General features: G+C 47.8%; 1 long non-coding RNA gene across 1 annotated transcript; it reads left to right on the forward strand.

Moving 5' to 3' along the window:
- Positions 1 to 213: 213 nt before the first annotated feature.
- Positions 214 to 8618, forward strand: LOC115504568. The gene is made up of 4 exons (XR_003965715.1): positions 214 to 289; positions 340 to 1660; positions 2572 to 2682; positions 5328 to 8618. It is a non-coding gene; the product is annotated as an uncharacterized LOC115504568 (long non-coding RNA).
- The last annotated feature ends 11030 nt before the right edge of the window (positions 8619 to 19648 follow it).

Raw genomic sequence — 19648 nt, forward strand, 5'->3', positions numbered from 1 at the left:
TTCTTCGCGCCTGTACCTGGGATGCAGGGCGTGGTCCAGAAAGATCGTCTCATGTGGAGGGTCAGGCCGGCCCAACTGTCACGGCCTCCAAGCTCAGCTGGGCTTTAAAGACTGCCTTCCAGCCCTTGGCGCAGTTTCCCATCCCGTTTCCCTAAGCCTTGTTGCCAGACTTTTACTTCCCTCAAACCTACTCCACCCCTTCTGCAGACACACCCACTCTCCTGGGCCTGATGACCTGCCTCCCAGTTCCCAGAGAAGACCTGCTGCTGCCACCTTCCCTGCCGTCAAGGTCGTTACCTCCCGCGAAGACCTGCTGCTGCCACCTTCCCTGCCGTCAAGGTCGTTACCTCCCGCACGCACACGGCTCTCCCCCTCCCCGGGGGCTTCCCTCCTCGGCCTTCCTCTGGCCACTCTGCATTTCCAGCTTCCCTCTCTCCACTGGCTCTTTTCTGCCACTCGCGATGTTCAGGTTTGCGACAGCTCGCGTCTCTCTTCACGTGGCTTTGCTTCTCTGTCTGCGCTCGGCGCCCTGCGTCTTGGCTCCCGGGAGCCACCGCCCTCACACCTTCCTGCCCTCCCTGCCACACTCTGCATTCTCGGCTGGTCCTTCATCCTTGCTCTGGTGGCCCACACTCCCGGCTTCTTGGGCTTCTTCCCCGGCCTCCCCGCTGCTCTCTGCTCTTGGGCTGCTCTTGCGCTGCGTTGCCCCTAAGGCTTCTGTGCTTAGCCTTCGTCTTCTCCCCAGATCTGCGTTCCGAGCAAACTCCCCCAAAGCAGTGTTTTTTGCTGCTCCTGCTAACACGCTCTGAGTTTCCTTTCCGGGCGCCTCTGCTGTGCTTCGGAACCTCATAGCAAGAAGCACACCGGACGTCTCCACTGCACGCCCAATCGACCCCTTAAATCCGGCATTTCCGGAGCTGACCGTGTTGACCCCAACCTCAGAGGCTCCCAGACTTTCTCTGGAGTTGAAGAGCCTCGCTGTCTAGCCGGCCACTCAGCGTGGAAACGTGGTGGCCGTTCTAGGGGATTCCCTCTCCCTCTCCATCCACGCCACGTCACGAAGTCCTGCGTGTTGTATCTTTGTAATAGCTCTCTGTCGCCTCCCCTCCCTATCCGCTGCTTTTGGGCGGGGTGGGGGTGGGGGGAGGCTCCTTATTCTCACTTGGATCTCCCATTCTCCCTCCGGTCTCTTCATTCTCAAGTCCTCAGTTTCCCTGCGCACCGGTGTGTCTTCCCTCCCCAGCCCTCCACGCACCTTCCACACTGTTGCCGGGAAGATCCTTCCAAAGAAAATAATTGTAACACTGCTAGCTTACGTGTGTTTGGGTGCTTACCATCTGCCAGGCCTTTTCCCAAGTGCTAGTCTTGTGTTGACTCATTTAATACCAAAATCAGTGCTGTATTATCCCCTTTTACAGGTGAGAAAACAGAGGCCCAGAGAGCTTCAGTTAAGTTGTCCCCAGTCACAGAACCAGCAAGCCTGTCTGCAGAGTCTACACCCTCAGCCACTTAACGTCATAACAACAAAAACCACATTTTGAGCTTTCTAGGAATTAGCTCGTTGCGTGTATCATCTCTTTTAATCCACTCAGTTCTGGAAGTTGGAAATTCTTAACGTCTCCACTTTTCGGACGAGGAAACAGGGGCACGGAGACATGAAGTAACCCGCTCATACTTACACGGCTTTTAGGTGGTGGACGGGGCTTTGACCCGCAGCAGATGTGCTCTGGGCTGTCAGTCTTAGCCACCTCACCCGCCCCCAAGGGGCCAGCACCTTCTGAACTCACACTTTCAGGAGTATTTTTCTGTTCTTCTGGGTTGTGGGTGGCAAAGGAGGTATACTTGTGTGAGATGTTCATGCTACTAAGAGTGTGATGAGAAAAGACCAGCGCCTGTTCAAGTGATATCCAGATGGAATGGGACGCTTTGCCCAGTAATGCCATTGAATTTCCTGTGCCAGTTGAACATGCTTCATTCTGTTTTTCCCTCCTGCCTTTGTAGGCGTTGACCGTATAATTTGGGATTTTTCATAAATCCTTAGGAATACAACTACCATAGTAATATGTTATAGCACAACAGCTTGTCTCCACCAGTGGGTTCCTGAAATTATCCAGGGTAGGAAAATTCTCTCGTGAACTTAAGACATTATGGGAGACGTTTTCGTTTCAGGTGACCGGGTGAACACGTGTGTATTTCTTCTCTCTCATTACAGTCCACTGAAATGTTAGGTATTTAAAAAAAAAAAGAAAAATCTGGGAATTAGAAAAGATGGTACTAAAAGCCATTCAGAAAAAGTCCCAGATGACTGATTAAGAAGCAGCCCTGGGGCTGTTTTATTTGTTCGCTCATTGTCCAAGGCAGGACAATAGGATGTTAGAAAATCCTCAGAAAGGCTCGTACATCCATTAAAAAAAAAAAAAAAAAAAAACAACAAGCTACTGAGAAAAAGGTACAGAGTTCTTGGCAATTAAAAAATCTGTCACCAGTTCATAAAAAGTCCTAGGACACTAAGCAAAGAAACGGTCTTTGGAAAAGCAGTGAAGCAAGTTTCTGTGTTCTTTCATTTCTCAGGATATAGGACTCCCCCAAATGGACATCGTCGGGAATAGCACTCATAAAACAGGCCATTACACAGTCAGAGCAGCGTCCTTCCTGTTCCTGCAAGCCTCCCGTCCTATTAAGGTGACTAAGTTACGTTGACTTTCACACAAAAAGACTGCTATCTTTTAGCCTTCCTGGCAGCCCTAAAGATTTTTTTTTTTTTTATCCCAGTGGTTCTTAACCGGAAGCAATTTTGCCGTCCTCCTCGCCCCCTGATCTGGCAGTGTCTCCAGATGGTTTTGCCTGTCCCTGCTGGGGAGAGGGGGACATGTTGCCACTGGGTTTTAAGCGTGTAAGGGCCAGGGATGCTGTTAACATTCTACAGTGTTCTGGACAGCCCACAGGAAGGAATTATTTAGACCAAAATGTCAAAAGTGTCAAGGCTGGGAAATAGTTAACTGTAAATTGCCAAGCCGACTTGCAACCAGAACTTTTCCTTATTCTCCCAAGATGTCAGAGACCTAAGAAGTTAAAAGCTGCAAGCTGAAAGTTGGCAGTCTTCTCTTTATGCTAAACTCTCCTAATACTTTACTAGAAAGTAGATAAGTCTCTAACAAACACTTCTTGTGCCTGATGTGCCCGCACAGTGAAGCTTAAGGCGTGACATCAAGAATAACATTTAGCCTGGGGGAAAAAAACATCCGTAGTTGGACTGATTGGTACATCCTTCTGTCGTCACTGTCAGTCTGTCTGGTTCTCTTTCCCAGGGTGCCTGGGTGCAGTCTCACAGCCCTCCTTTGACTGGGACTGCAGACAGCCATGACGAGTCAGTGCTGGCATCATCCTTCCCTAAGAGCTATCCCCACCCAGACTGGTCCAGTATAGATGGCAGATGCCTAAATTCTTTCCTTCTCCGCCTCCCTCTCCCTCCCCTCCGCACGACCGTGCCGTGGTGAGGTCTTCAGGAGATGAGATCTCTTTAACCTTTGTCTCTTTGATAAATGTCATGATTTTAGGGTTGCCTGGCTGGCTCAGTTGGTAGAGCACGCGACTCTTGATCTTGGGGTCGTGAGTTCGAGCCCCACATCGGCTGTAGAGATTACTTACAAAAACGTTACTAGTTTTGTCTTCATCTTTGAAATATTGGCATTTGGTGTGCAATTGCAGGTTGACTGGATTGTTCGTTTTTTCTTCCTTTAGCACTTTAAAATGCCACTCTATTATCACTTGGTCCTAGTGTTTCTGATGATGAGTCAGCCGTCGTTCCTGTGTCGCTCCCCTGCACGTTAAGTGCCTCTTTTTTTTTTTTTTTTTTTTTTTTTTTCTGTCTGCCTTCAAGATTTTCTCTTTCTCTTTCTCAACACTTCAACCTTGATCCTTTTAGGTGTGTTGTTCTCTGTGTTTATCCTGCTTGGAGTTCTTGGAGTTCTGAATAAGTGGATTGGTATTGTTCATTAAATTTGGATACTTCCCAGCCACTGGGTATTCAGTAATTCTCTGCCCCACTGTTCTTGGATATCGCTCCAATTTTCTTCCTCTCTGTATTTTCATTTGGGTCATTTTTTAAAAAATGTTTTAATGTTTTTATTTATCTTTGAGAGAGACAGAGCACGAGCGGGGAAGCGGCAGAGAGAGAGACAGAGACAGAGAGAGACAGAGGGAAACACAGAATCCAAAGCGGGCTTCAGGCTCCGAGCTGTCAGCACCGAGCCCGATGCGGGGCTCAAACCCACAAACTGTGAGATCATGACCTGAGCCAAAGTCAGACGCTTAACTGACTTGAGACACCCGGGTGCCCCTCGTTTGGATAATTTCTTTCAACTTCCAAACCTCTGATGAAACCCCTCATCTACTCATTCATTCGGCCCGCCTTTTTCACTAGATGCTCTAAGGTACTTACTGTAATTGAGTTCCTGCAAAATAATTCCAACATCTCGGCCGTCTTTGGATCTAGTTCCACTGACTGTGTGTCCTGATAATGCATAGTTTCTATTTTTCTCCTGTGGAGAGTTTTGACGGGATGCTAGCCACGTGTAGACACTGAGAGTGCCACACCTCTTGTGTCAGGCTGTTCGTGCAGGCACTCAGCTCTGCTAGTCTGTTGTTGCAGGAGTCTGGGCTCTGCTGTGGCTCTGGGCGCATTCAGTTCGCCACAGGCTTCCGCTTATTTGAGGGTCGGATGAAAATGTCTCCTTTGGCAGCTCTTGTTTATCTCAGTTGTCCTGCCTTACCCCCAAACTTAGTAGGACTTGTGTGCCTGCCTCAGGAGAGCTAGAACGCTCCTCAGCTCTCGTGCCCTCCCTACGGTAGTGGACCAGTGCCCGATACTCATTTTGAGGTGCAGAGGCCGGCAGGGACCGCTCCTCCTCTCGCTCGTTCCCACCGCTCTTCAGCAGGCTCTGCCTGTCTGAGCCTCGGATGGTCCCAGGGTCGGGGGTGTCGTCAGCTGTCCCTTGCCCTCCTTCCGTGGTGGGCGGCCCTGACCTCCCGCTCCCCCTCAGACTCCAGCAGGCCCCACACACCCAAGCCTGAGGGGCTCCGGGGCCCGGGGTTCTCCCACCCCCGTTATCGCCTTGCGTGTGATCTTCCCGCGCTCTCTTTCCCACCTCCGTCCTCACTGCCTTCACATACCCTTCCTCAGCACCCAAGCTTCTAAATCCAGCTCACGGAGTAGGTCTCAAGAGCCATCACCGGTTTCAGAAAACCTTCCTGCTCTCTCAGGCCTGCATCAGATGCCCTCCCATCACTTCTAACCTTTGGTAAGTTATCATCATCTCTGCGTCTAGGTTTCTCATCTCCAGAATGGGTATGGTGATAGCATCGATGGCTTAGTTATCTTGAGGATTCAGTGAGTCCACACGTGCAAAGCACTCGGAACACAGAGGCGAAGAACGGGATCTCGGGAGCAAAACTGCCCAGACTCAGCGCCCTCCCGTGAAACCTGGAGCAGGTCACATCACTTTTCAGTGCCTCCGTTTCCTCCTACCTAACGAGGTAACGATACTTACCCCCTGGATGTTACCGCCAATGTCAAGGGGATTAACTCTTACGAAGCACCTGGACCAGTGCCAAGCACATAGTATGAGCTCAGTACACGTTAGTTAGCTGTGATGGTGGTGACGACAGCCCTCTCCTCTCGGAGGCCATGTGCCTCACTCACTGCGCTGGAGCATTAATTGCTTACTTTCCTTGACAGCCCTTGCGCCCAGTCAGCGCAGGGGCCGTGACTCTTACTCGCGATGGCTCATGGAAGGGACTCCAACACATATTTGCTCAGTGACTAACTGAATGAAAAGGTTAGTGGCAAAGTATGCATGACAGCCTGTGGGGTCGAGTGCAGCGATGGGCCGTACTGTTCCACTCAGGCACCATTTCATCATTCTGAATATCCTTTGGAGGAAAAGCCTCTTTTTAAGGGTAAAAAAAAAAAAAAACTCGCGTTCTGTTTTGAGTCATCAATAGCGTCCTTCCCTCCATCAAGCCACGGTGTTGGAACACTCTTTTCTTTGACCTTTAAAAAAGGGCAAGTGAAGATTTATGGTGTTGTCCATCCAGAATCTCGCCGTCATCCAGCAAAAGAGCCTCACCCCAGTTTTCCAGGTGAACATTTTTTCCCTTCATTTTCTGCACCACGCTGATCATGGAACTTTCTGGGCTACATCTGCAATGTGTTCTCCTCCTCGACACTTAGAGGATCCACAGTTACTCCAAATCCTTTGCCTTGCATGCCTTGAAAAATATGTAGCATTTATTGTTGTTTATAGAGATACGACCGTACATTTGCAAAGCACAGCTCTGAAGGTTTCAAATATTCTCTTTTCTCACAAATATTCTGTTTTGTTGCAATCTCTTAAAAGTTGCATGAGATGGTTGATGCAAATGTAAATAAAGTGAGGTACAGGAATGTCACGAGTTGTATTTTTAGAGCATAAGGTTAGTTTGTGGTGGAGCTGGGACCAGAATCTGGCGTGAAAACAAATGAGGAGAGAGTCCGCTTTGGTCAGGGACCTTAAAACTGCTCTTCCTGAGGGTCCAGAGGCTTCGATTCCCATGTCATTTATTTAACGGGTGGCTGCCCCAATTTCCACACCCGTGAGATAGGGATAAAAATTGCCCGATAAGGGTACGTGTAAGAGAATAAAATGAAATAATTATGCAAAAGTGCTTTCATAACAGAGAGGAATGTACGAATGCAAGCTTAATCTAGTATTGGAAAGCTGGTTGATTACCTGAGTTATGGTCCATGAATTCTAGCTTCTGTTCTGATTTTTTTCCTGATGAGAGAGACCTCCACATTTTATAGGTTTTTCTTGAACTTTTTAAAGCGTTTTTCAAGTTGATGGTTTATAGTCAGTGAGTCAGTCAGTCCTACCATTTCTTTTAAAATAGCAGCATGGCATCGGCCCAGATCGGACTGGGAGGGCTTCCTGCCTGTGTTCTTGTTCACTGCCTGAATAACTGCAGAGGCCCTCAAATGCTCTCCTACCTTTGGCCTGTCCTCCAGTGTCAGAATTTTCATTCTGAAACTCAAGTCTGATGCCACTCCAGGACAGAGAAACCATCAATGGCTCCCTGTTGCCCCTTAGTTCCTGGTTCTTGGTTCTTTTCAGCCAGGCCCCCCTCTCCTCTTCTTCTGTGCCCTAGTGTAGGACCCTTTGCGCATTCCGTCTCCCATACTGTTGGGGTCTGCTTAGGCTGCTTCCCTGTAAAGCCTTTCCTGGCCACACAATCCATTCTGCTTCTCTCTCTGCTCCCAGAAACTCGGAACAAAGTTGGTTCTTTACATTTCTGTCTTTCCTTTTAGCTCCCAAGGGTGGGGACTGCGGCTCATTTCTCTCCTTCTAGCCTCCCCAGTTCTTGACATTTAGAGAGGGCTCCACGAATACCGGCTGAATGAATGAAGATCTACACATCTCATAGCAAGGTCATCCTAAGATGGTTTCTGTCCAGAGAGTTCTTTGGCCCTCTGGGAAGGCACACCTGAGAACCACCAGGGCTGGCATTTTTATAGCCTCATTCCCAGCGGCGTCAGGCACAGAGGACTGAGACGTTGATCCTTCGATGAAGGGTTTTTGCTAACTCACCACGTACTAGGTCTCTGAGTTTCTGTGCGTTACGTGCCTGTGATTCTCTTTGGGGGCCTCCAGCCCACGCAGTGTGACCACAACCAACTCTTTGTTGTAGTTGAACGGGCTGCCCGCTTCTGTTGTGGTTTTATCTTTGTGTGGCCTGCACTCGGCCATAACTTCTGGGAGAAGCTAGAACGCTTGGTCACTGCAGAAGCCTTCCACAGATAAGACTTAGCTTGGGAGTTATCTGAAGGTGGCGGTCATCTGTCGTACTGCTCCGGACAGCTGACGCTCCGTGAACCCTCACCCGGGACCACATTAATGAGCCGAAGGCGATGAATGGCATCGCTAAACGATCACTGTGGTGGTGGCATTATTATGACCATCGTTCCCATTTGACTGTGGAAGGCATGGGCACTCATATTTGCAGCGACCAAGCAACAGCACTGGGACTCCCAAGTCAGATCTGTCTGACCCCAGAGCCCTGACTCAGCTCGTACCGCATTCCGTCTCCTTCTTTGCCTGCGGTGAACCTTAGAGTCCGCCAGCCCTCGGGTTCTTATCTTTCAGCCTGCAAAGGCAGGAGCGTGAGCTCGGTTGTGAGTCACACACATCAGACCCCGTTCCAGGCAGTACTGACCCAGCAAGGGTGCGGCCGCGGCCCGTTCTATGGGAGCACCTCTGTTTTTGCTACTGCCAGCCATTTACTGCTGGACCCTCTTTCTGTCGCGTCCTGGTGATTACCGCGCCACCTGCCAGCTTCGGTCCTCTGACCCTCCTCCCTCGGGGGTTCTCAACCCTCACCGTACTTTGGAATGGCCGGGGAAGCTTTACAACAGAATGCCCGGCCCTACCCCCAGAGGTTCCATTCGGTCATTCCGGCTTGGGGTCCGGGTATTAATCTTTCTGAAACCACCTTGGGATGTCATAGAATTCGCACGTTTTAAGTGCAACACTCGGTGATTTCTTTCTTTCTTTTCCTTTTTTAATGTTTATGTTTATTTTTGAGACAGAGAGAGAGACAGATAGACAGTGTGCAAGCAGGGGAGGAACAGAGAGAGAGGAAGACACAGAATCCGAAGCAGGCTCCAGGCTCTGAGCTGTCGGCATGGATCCTGATGTGAGGCTTGAGCTCACGCACTGCGAGATCATGACCTGAGCCGAACGCAGTCAGACGCTTAACTGACTGAGCCACCCAGGCGCCCCCAAAACTCAGTGATTTCTTAGCAAACCGACAGCATCGTGTGACCGTCAGCACAGTCTGATTTTACAAAAGTTCTCTCACCCCGATGAGATCCCTTAGGCCATTTTAGAGTCAGTGCTCAGTTCCACCCCTGCCCTCAGTTAACACTAATCTGCTTTCTGCCTCTGTAGATTTGCTTTTTCTGGCCATTTCATACAAATGGAATCATCTGGGGGTGGCTGGGTGGCTCAGTCAGTTAAACTCCAACTTTGGCTCGGGTCACACTCTCACCGTTAGTGAGACCGAGCCCCGCGTCGGGCTCTGTGCTGACAGATCGGAGCCTGGAGCCTGCTTCGGATCCTGTGTCTCCCTCTCTCTCTGCCCCTCCCCTGCTCGTGTTCTGTCTCTCTGTCTCTCAAAAATAAATATTAAAAAAAAAAAAATGGAATCACCTGTAGTATTTTTAAAGCCCCCAGGATTATAATGTGTAGCTATGGTTGAGAATCGCTGTTACCTCTTGGATTTTTCTTTCTTTTTTCTTTCTTTTTTTTTTTTTTTTTTTTTTTTTACTACTGTTGCCTAGATTCGCAGTGGCTCAGAGAAATCAATAGGCGCCTACAAGGGCTACCTTTTAGATAAGCTGTAAGCGTAATGAGCACTTCAGATAAGCCGTAAGCCCAACGGGTCCTGGACTGAGAGCTTCATGATCATTTATAACCCGCTTTTTATGGAAACGTGCTTTTCAAAGTCCAAATGTGCTGACTTAGGGAGAAGCATTTGGAAAAGAGCTTGCACAACCTGTCTTAAGATGCGGAGTGCCTCCCTGCCGGTGGGTGGCCACGGCACTGAGTCAGAGCCGAGCCCTGAATTCGTGTGGCCTTGCCTTTGGCACTTCTGCTTTACATTTTTTTGTGTATGGCCTTTCGCCTCCGCCTGACTTCTTGCCCGGCTGTGGCAGTAAACTGAATCCCCCATCCCAGAACCGCCCCCCCTCCCCGATAGGATTTAGCTCCACATGCTTTGTCCGCATTGAGATCCTTTACAAAATATGTCTCACATATTTCTGCCTGCTTCAGTACATTTTGAAATCTCAAACTCAGCTGCCCTCAGGCCCAAGCAGGTTTACTATCTAAATGACTCCCCTGGGGAGACCGCTGCAGGGACTTGCACAGTGTCCCCGGCAGCGAGCTTCCTTCCGACTTTGCCACGAGCAGAAATTGTTGGTGGAGCACATGGTTACAGCAGGGACAGCAAATAGATTCCATTTCGTGTGCCAGAGGGGGAAAAAGGCCAACTGACCAAACAAAAAGCTGTGGGATAAGCTTACGTGCGTAGGAAGACAATAAAACCCAATTCCGTTTATCTGAGAATATAACCTTTTGTCTTATTGACTGGAATTCAAATAATAATATAGAGATTCAGTTAAGAGCCATCAGGGTTTTGTTATCGTTGTTTAAGGCAAAAAGTAAACGGTATTAATCTTAGGAAAGCTATAAATATGAAGGCAAATATGTACGTAGGTATATGTATTAGGTATATACAAATAGGTATTAGGTATATTTCACCCATCCTATTACCAAAATACTTTGATCATTTTCCCTCTGAAAAATACCCTTTTTCTTTTCAGTGTTATGCGGGGGGGGGGGGGGGCTCTTCTGTTTTTCTTTTCCCATACTTTCCCTTTAGAAGTCTATAAACCCTCTTTTAAGTCTTTTAAAACTACTTTTGGAATGTGTAACAAATTGTTTCATTTATAAAGTGTCATAGGGTTCCTTTACTTTTAAAATCCAGTTAGGTAGACTTCAGATCACTGCCCAGAAATTTAAGAAGACAGCTAATCTAATGAGACAGAACAGGAAAACCTCACCCAGTAGTTCCCTGGCTCACTGTGAAATCAGACGAGTGTGTCCAGACTGGGCACAGAGGCTCAAGTGGGTTTTGTAAAGGCTTGTACCAGGAGAGGACAGCGTTGCTTAAAATCTGGTTCCCGGCAGAATGCATCTGGCCGCTGTCATTTCCCTGCAAATATAAATTTCATTGCATTCGGTGACCATGTATGTCTTTGCCCTGTAGACCGTATTGAGACGCCTCAATTGATTGGTCATAGTTTATATTCTTTCTCAAACATGCACTTAAATATTTGCAGGTAACCAGCATTTCAAATCAGTTTATTAAAAATTCTCTCCATGTCTCCCTTTTTTTTTTTTTTTTTTTGATACACCCAACTGTGATTGTTTAAGTGAAAAACCAACAGAATTATGAGCTCTTGTGTGGATTCGTCAACCAAAGCCGTCAACACCACAATCTTGGGGCAGTGGGAAGGCACTGATGTTTGAAGTTCGTGTTGGCTCTTGGGCCGTGTGTTTGCCATCCCTGGGGAGAGAGGGACTGAGTGGTAAAAGGTGAGCTTTTGCTCTCGGGCTGAGAGTGGCTCAGAGCTGGTGAAATCCCGAAAAGCTAGCGGCGCCGCTTGCCTTCAGAAGAGCAAGTTGGGAACGCGCAGACATCCCCCTTCAAAGTAAGAAGAATTGGGAGTGATTAGAAAAGATCGAAGCTTCTTGGGAAACCACACTGAACCGGTACACAGATCAGAGGTCAGCAAACTATGCAGGTTTAAATGTTTGGCGAAAAAATCAGGAGAATATTTTGTGACCTAGGAAAGTTATGTGAACTCACATTTCAGCGGCCAGAAGTCACGGTTATTGGAACATGGCCAGGTCCATTCGTCTGTATGTTGTCTGTGACAACCTCTGTGTCTCAGCGGCAGAGCAGAGTAGTTGCAGCGGCAATGGTGTGGCCTGCAAGCCCGAAATATTTACGATCTGGCCTTTCCGGAAAAAGTTTGCCGACGCCTGACCCAGGCAGTTGTATTTATTTAGAACTTGTCCTGACATTGGTGTGTCGGTAAGGATCGGGAAGAGAACAATAGTTACAATACTTCAGTGGGTTTTGGGGAGGGGAGTGGGTGGAGGTGGGTAGGGGGGAGGAGAGACATCATTTCTGATTTCCGCCTGTCACCAACGTCACCAGCATCGGGCTGTGCCTCACATTTGGACTGTATCATCAGAGTCAGCCGCCCCCGTTCATTTTAGCAGCAGCGTCTCAAACATGAGGCGGGACTTCGGAGAAGGCCGGCTACACGCCTCCAGACCGGCTTCACGTACCAGTCCTCAAAGTGACTCCAGAAAGCCTCCTTGCGAGGGTTGCACCACACCCCGTGAGGATCACTGGTGTGCAGCCGGGGTTGGCACCCTGGTTGGTAGGCAGCCAGAGAGTAAATATTTTGAGCTCCACAGGCCGTCTGGTCTCTGTCGCAGTAACGCCACCCTGCCGTTGTGGTGTGAAAGCAGCCATAGATGATGCAGAAACGTATCAGCCTGGCTGTGCTCCAGTCACACTTGATTTGTGCACACCGAAACTTGAATTTCGTATCGTCCTTGCGCATCGTACGTATGTTCCTCTTTGGAGTTTCTTTCCCCCACCCCCAACCATTTTAAAGTAAAAACCATTAGCTTGCCATACAAAAATAGGCAGTGAGCTAGATTGGATCTGTAGGCCACAGTTTGCTGACCCCTGGTAATATGGGTAGTTTACTTGCTGTATTTTTTTCATTAAAAAAAAAACAACAACATTAGCTTTGGAAGGCACTATCATGTTTTAATTTTAGTCGCTGTGGATTTTACTGTGGAAGGCAATTCTACGCACACGTCTGCTTTTCTGCCTACTGCTATTGAATTTTTTTCTTGCTACCTCTGTTGAAATCTAGAAAGACCTTTTTTTCAAACCATTCTCTATTGTTGGGACAGCCATTTGCTTTTTCATTAATGCATTCAGTGTGTATTTACGAAGCACCCACAATGGTGTGGCAGGCAGGTGGCCATGGCAATCCGGGTGCTCCGGGGAAGGGGGCCGTGATGGCCGAGATAGACTTGGTCTCTGCCCCCGTGGATCTCTCTGGCTCGCAGGGAAGAGGTCAGTCATGCACAGTGCTTGGCAGATCACAGCATGCATTGAAGGTGTGGACTTGAGCATTTGTTTCCACGGTCCCATAATACGTGCGTTATGCAGGTGGACGCGGCCCACGTGCAGTAGTCTGTATCCTGGGAAACAGGGTGGTGTTTCACATTAGTGGCGTTGGGCATTTGAGTGTACCGATGGCAGAAACTTCTCCAGAAATCAGTCCACAATTAGAGTTGGAAATTGTCACGCCAGTTGGAGATTTTCCTTTGACTCTGTGCCCTAGTGTGAGCAGTGTCTTTCCGGGTAAGTTGAACTGCTTCAGGTTGGGGGCGTTTCCATTTTCTTCTGGCCCAGTAAGAGTGAGACTCCCGTTAGGCACGACTGAAAGGCTGGCCATTACCACAACCAGTCAAGGGAACCGGGGAAGACATCAAGGCCTGCACAGCCCTGCCGCTTGTAGGTTTTGGGGATTACAAGGGAAAAAGTTAATGCTTTACCAAAAAGTAATAAATTTAAAAATCCTGCCCTATGTAAGCCTTGTTGGAATGACTAGTGAGATTGCACGGTGGCTTGCATAGGAAAAAACAAACCCCAGAGTAAAATGGTGAGCCGGAAGTGCTTTCCTGCTTTGTATCGTTTTCCCAGTTACAGACAGGAAACATTCAAGTGTGTTTTCAAGCACAGAACGCTGGACACAAAGAAGGCTCTGACGAAGCAGAAAAAAGACCCGTATACAAAAAGTTTACGTCTGTGGAGCAAAATGTCTGATTGAAAACAATCTGATTTAGCAAGTATTATGTTTAATCGTTGGCTTGTGTTGTCTCTAGGTGCCTTGATAAGCTTAACATATTGCTCTCCCTCTTTGCTTTATTCATGAATTTTTAAAATCTGATCAAAAATCACATCTCAGGGGCGCCGGGGTGGCTCAGTCGGTTGAGTGTCCAACTCTTGATTTCGGCTCAGGTCACGATCTCGCGGTTCAGATTGTGAGATTGAGCCCTGCATCAGATTCTGTGCACTGATCTCGAGGAGCCTGCTTGGGATTCTCCCTCTCTCTCTGCCCCTCCCCTAGTCACACTCTCCCTGTCTCTCTCAAAATAAATAAATAAACTTAAAAAAAAATCACATCTCAGTAAAAACCAAGTTTCTGTGGCTAATATACTCTTTGAATGGACACCGTGGCCAGTATTCTGAGTAATTGCCAGACTTTCCCTGGGTAAAAATTCTACTGGCAAATTCTCTGCTAAAGATGAACATTCCCAAACAGTTCAGCATAGAAAGGGCTGAGCCTTGGACCAGACACAGTGATGAGAAAGATCGAGTCATTTGGAGCACATATTGGGGGAGGTAGGGACCATGGTGGTTCCCTAAAATTAAGGTGGGGATAGCATAGACCAATGGGGGTATCTTTGTGTGAAGGAGCCACCCCAGTTTGTATGTTACATTCCAGACTCATGATTCGTCACGAAAAGTAATCTTCCTCATGGTTTAGACGACTTAATGTTATTAAAACCTCCATACTACCCAAAGCTGTCTACAGATTCAGTACAGTTCCTATCAAAATTCTAATGGCATTCTTCACAAAAAAAAAAAAAAAAAAAAAAAAAAAAAATTGTAAAATCCACATGGAACCACAAACGACTGAAACAGCAAAAGCAATCCTGAGTTAGAAGAACGAGGCTGGAGGCGTCACACTTCCCGATTTCAAACTCCTTGACCCTTGAACAACGTGGGTTTGAATGGCATGGGCCCACTTATATGCAGATTTTTTACAGTACAATACTGTAGATGTATTTTCTCTTCCATACAATTTGCTTAATAACATTTTCTTTCTAGGGGTGCCTGGCTGGCTCAGTCGGTTAAGCGTCCAACTTCGACTCAGGTCATGGTCTCACAGTTCGTGAGTTCGAGCCCTGCATTGGGCTCTGTGCTAACAGCTCAGAGTCTGAAGCCTGGTTTGGATTCTGTCTCCCTCTCTCTGTCCCTCACCTGTGCGCGCGCGCGCGCACACACACTCTCTCTCTCTCTCTCTCTCTCTCTCTCTCAAAAGTAAATACACTTTAAAAAATTTTAAAAAGTAATAACATTTTCTAACTTTCTTTATTGTAAGAATACATTAAATAATGCACATAACATATAATCATGTTAACCAACTATTCATGTTCTCAGTGATGTTTCCGGTCAACAGTAGCTACTAGTAGTTAAATTTTCAGGGAGTTAAAAGTTACGTGCCAATTTTTCACTGCACAGGGTCAACACCCCTAACTCCTATGTTGTTCAAGGGTCGGCTGTATATTACAAAGCAGTAGTCATCAAAATAGGATGGTATTGGCATAAAAACGATACATAAATGGAACAGACTAGAAAGCCCAGAAATAAATCTGATTAAGAAGAGATATTGGATCTCTTTCTAAAATTAATTTTATCAACGTAATATATGGCTGAGTGTCCATAAAGGCAGGAAACATAGCGTAAACTTATTTTCAAGCTGTATGTTAACATTTTCATATAATATGTTCCACATAGATTTCAGTCTCCAGATACCTTTTTAGGTAAAGTACCTCTAAATTGAAAGCAAAGGGTCTAGTTGGTAAAATGAAAAAAAGGATAATCAATACATTGATTTGCTTTGTAATCAAATGACTTGATTACAGGGGTGTCAAATGACTCGACTTAAATCACTGTTTGAACCAGAAGTCCCACTATGGCACCTCGATTGCCATCATTCTGGGTATTACGTACAGCAACAGTGCTGCCCCTTTGGACTGCAGAGGAGTCCTCGGAAAGTACCGTGATCTGGCAACTGAGGCTCGAGCAACTCAGGCTGTTCCTCTGCCGATTGATGGCCGCCAGGTCGGCTTTCTGGAAAGGTCTACATAGTTAATGATAATTGGAAAGCATGAGTGGGAGAAAGCTGTGAAAATACTTTGTTTCTTTTTAAAGTAAAGATGAGATGCCTGAAGGAAGGAGTACTCAGTTGTTAACTATTTGTGTGTGTAGTATTGAATCACGTTCCTGGATTTGTGACAAACTTGTTTCAGTAAGGCTGTGTAGCTCAGAAATGATCGTTTTAGGAACTGAAGGTTCAGCTTCTCTACAGCGGTCTTTTTTTATTTTATTTTTTTTTAATTTATTTTAAGTAGGCTCCATGCCCAATGTGGGGCTCAAACTCATGACCCCCAGATCTAGAGTTGCACATTCTACCGACTGAGCCAGCGAGGCGCCTCTAGAGGCGCCTCTAGAGCAGTCTTTTCTCCAAGGGTGGCCTGTGGGTCTCGGCCATGGAATTCTGGGAGGCAAGGGCCTCTTAAAGAAGCAGGATCGTGTTCCAGACCTGCTTTTGAACAGAGGTGAGGCCTGGAAACTGGCATTTTAAATCCGCACACTCCCCACCCTCAGTGATTCTATACACGCCCAGGTCTGGGAGCCACTGGTCTTGAGGCTTTGTTCTTGTTTGCGGTTGCTATTCTTTGCAGACTTTTGTTTGCTGGTTTTTTTCTTTGGTTTTGCTCAAGGAGCCCTCTGATTGGTGGAATTTCCACATTAGTGGAATTTCTTCCCATGTTATCATTCATTTCTTCCTGTTTTATGTATTTTTTATTTTTTTATTTTAGAGAGAGAGAGTGTGCATACACAAGTGGGGAACGGGGTGAGACAGGGGCCGAGGGAGACGGAGAGAACCCCAAGCAGGCGCCACCCTCCACACAGAGCCTGACGTGGGGTTTGATCCCACGACCCTGGATCATGACCTGAGCTGAAGTCAAGAGTTGAACGCTCGACCGACCGAGCCACCCAGGCGTCCGTCCCTAGCTGTTTTGTTTTAAACTCTGGGATAATAATTGTTACATTTCACGAGTTCCTTTGCATTTCTGGATTTCTGACTCTGAGCTTTTCATTTTTTCCCACAGAGCTGAGAAAACAGAAGTCCTCAGTGAAGATCTGTTACAGGTAACAAAATAAAATCTTCTTAAAGTGCTTTGCTTAAAGAGGAAAACAAAACAAAGCCTCATCGGCGAGAACTGAAGCAGATCTGTGTACGTACGTCTGTATGTATGATCTGAGACACGATGAGACTGATCGGCCTGGTCCCGAGCAGGAAAGAAAAGCAGTTGGGTTGCACGGTGATGAAAAGGGGATCTGGAACTTCGGTGTCATGTTGTAAAGTTCAGATGGGGCTGTCCTGCTTTCAAGTGCCAGGTGTCGGGGTGGGGTGGGGGAGGCGCTGGCTGGCCTGGGCGGTCCACCGGCACTGCAGCCTGGTCACGGGTCCCGGGCAGGCTGCGGGCCTTGTCGCTCGCTGCTATGACGGTGTCCTTGATGGGACAGGCCCTGCCAGCAACAGCCTAGAGTTTCCACTTCTTGCCTCTCATGCTATCATCCTCCACTTCTGGGCTGAGTTGGCTCCTGAAGGACTTAGAGTCTCAGTGACGGTGACCAGACCTGTCAGAACCACCCTGAGGCCCTGAGGTGGCCTGTTACCAGCCTGGACTTCTCTGCCCTGCAGGAGGGATATTTCCTGCAGGGACCTCGGCCGGGGCCACCGCACTTCGTCTCTCACAGGCTTCCCTAACTTTGGGGCTGGGGGTTTCTTCCAGAAGGCCTGGGGCCCTTTGTGCACATCCCTTCACTCGGCCTCAGCCCCGTTCCGTCTCCGCCCACCCCAGAGCACGCCGGGAAAGACAGAACCCTTCTGCACTGAGGTTTCCCTTAAGCCTCCTTGCTTGTGTCCTTGCTTCTCATTCCATGACCTTCGGCAGGTCTTTTCACCTGAGCCCCTGAAGACCAGCAATCTGCTCCCGGGTGACTTTCTGTCTCTTCCCACAGAGAGGAGCTGGCATAGCTTAGAAAAATGGTGCCATGCCAGCCCATGTCAGAACATCCTTCTAAATTATGACAGCCACCTGCAGGTAGAAGATTCTAAGAGCACGTTTTGTTGTTGTTGTTGTTGTTGTTGTTGTTGTTGTTTTTTAAGGACCAGAAGTTTTTATTATGAGTAGGAGGGGTTGTTTTTTTTTTAAAGAATTATTAGATAATCATATTCTTTTTTTTTTTAATTTTTCTTTTTAATGTTTATTTTATTTTTGAGAGAGAGAGAGAGAGAGAGAATGTGACCAGGGGAGGGGCAGAGAGAGAGGGAGACACAGAATCTGAAGCAGGCTCCCGGCTCTGAGCTGCCAGCACACAGCCCAATATGGGGCTTGAACTCCTGAACCGTGAATTCATGAGCTGAGCCAAAACTGGACACTTAACCAACTGAGCCACCCAGGAGCCCTGACAATCTTATTCTTAGTAATATTTCCTCATTGGCTTTTATCGTATATTTCAGCTTCACTTTCAGACTTTCAGAAATGTTGCTTGGGCTCGATAACCTTTAACTAGACTAGGTTTCCCATCAGTGTTCTCTCTCCCACATCCCACATCCCACAGTATTCCGTCAAGGCTGATGTTTGCTAATACCCAGTGCAGTCAACGGAGTCGGGTGCAGGCTCGGCCTGGGAGCCGGTCAGACCACTGCACACCACGTGGCCAGGTGCACGCCACGTGGCCAGGTGACTCCCACGTGCACGCCAGGTGCAAGAGGGTTTACTCCGCAGCATGATGTGTAACGGGACCTATGACGGAAAGGACTCACATGCCCATCCGCTGGGGTTAAAGCAGCTGTGGCATGGTCGTTTAATGAAATATTACATTGCCATGAAAACAGCAAGAGGACATCCAAGTAGACGTAGGTACAGATGTAGACACACATACACAGATACGGATGTGGAATGATTCTCAGATAACAGACTCTCAAAAAGTACAGTACAGAGGGATGTGCGTAACATGCTCCTGTCTGCCCTTAAGAAAAAAAAATCTCTAGCTACATTTATACATGCACAGAATAATTCTGGAATCTGGCAGTGTTGCTTCCCAGGTTGGAGGACTCACTAAGGTCCGGGGTAGAAGAGAGACTTACCTTTCCCTGCATACCCTTTTGTACTATTTGATTTTTTTTTTGAAGTTTTGCATGTGGTGTTATCTAATGAGAAACCACTTAAAACCCCCTTCTTACAATGTTTATTCGTTTCTGAGAGAGACAGAGCATGAACGAGGGGAGGGGCAGGGAGAGAGGGAACCACAGAATCCGAAGCAGGCTCCAGGCTCCGAGCTGTGAGCCCAGAGCTCGACGTGGGGCTCGAACTCATGAGCCGTGAGATCATGACCTGAGCCAAAACCAGATGCTTAGCTGACTGAGCCACCCATGCGCCCCCCATTTACCACTTCAAAAAAACCATTAACGTATCTATACGCACAAATGTCACAAAACGTACATAATACACTGCGCACTATTATTACTTTGTCCCAAAACGTCAACAGTTTACTATACGAAACGATTCCCAGAGCTCCTGTGACAACGGTGGCAGGCAAGAAGCAGCATCACTCTCTCTCGGTGGATGGGTGAGGCTTACGTGGCACGGATGGTCACACTGGGTGTCTGTGAGCACGTGCTCCGTCGTCTTCCTGCCTGGGTCTGAATCCTGGCCTGAAACTTACCAGCCGTGAGGCTGTGCGGCCGTGGGCAGCAAGCTGTCCAATCCCTCTGTGCTTCAGTCCCCTCACCGGCCACACCCGCCACACCCTGGTTACTGTGACAAGTCGGTTAATACAGGTCACACTCATGGAAGGTGCCTGCTATATAGCAAGCAACTTCTACAAGTTTGCTACCCTTATTATATCAGTACTGAAATCTGCATCACTCAGGGCGCCTCGGTCGGTAAGCGACCGACTCTTGATTTTTGGCTCAGGTCATGATCTCACAGTTTGTGGGTTTGAGCCCCGCACTGGGCTCTGTGCTGACAGCATGGAACCTGCTTGGGATTCTGTCTGTCTCTCTACCCCTCCCCTGCTCGCTCTC

The sequence above is a fragment of the Lynx canadensis genome, chromosome E3 (assembly GCF_007474595.2).
Source record: "Lynx canadensis isolate LIC74 chromosome E3, mLynCan4.pri.v2, whole genome shotgun sequence".
Lineage (NCBI taxonomy): Eukaryota > Metazoa > Chordata > Mammalia > Carnivora > Felidae > Lynx > Lynx canadensis.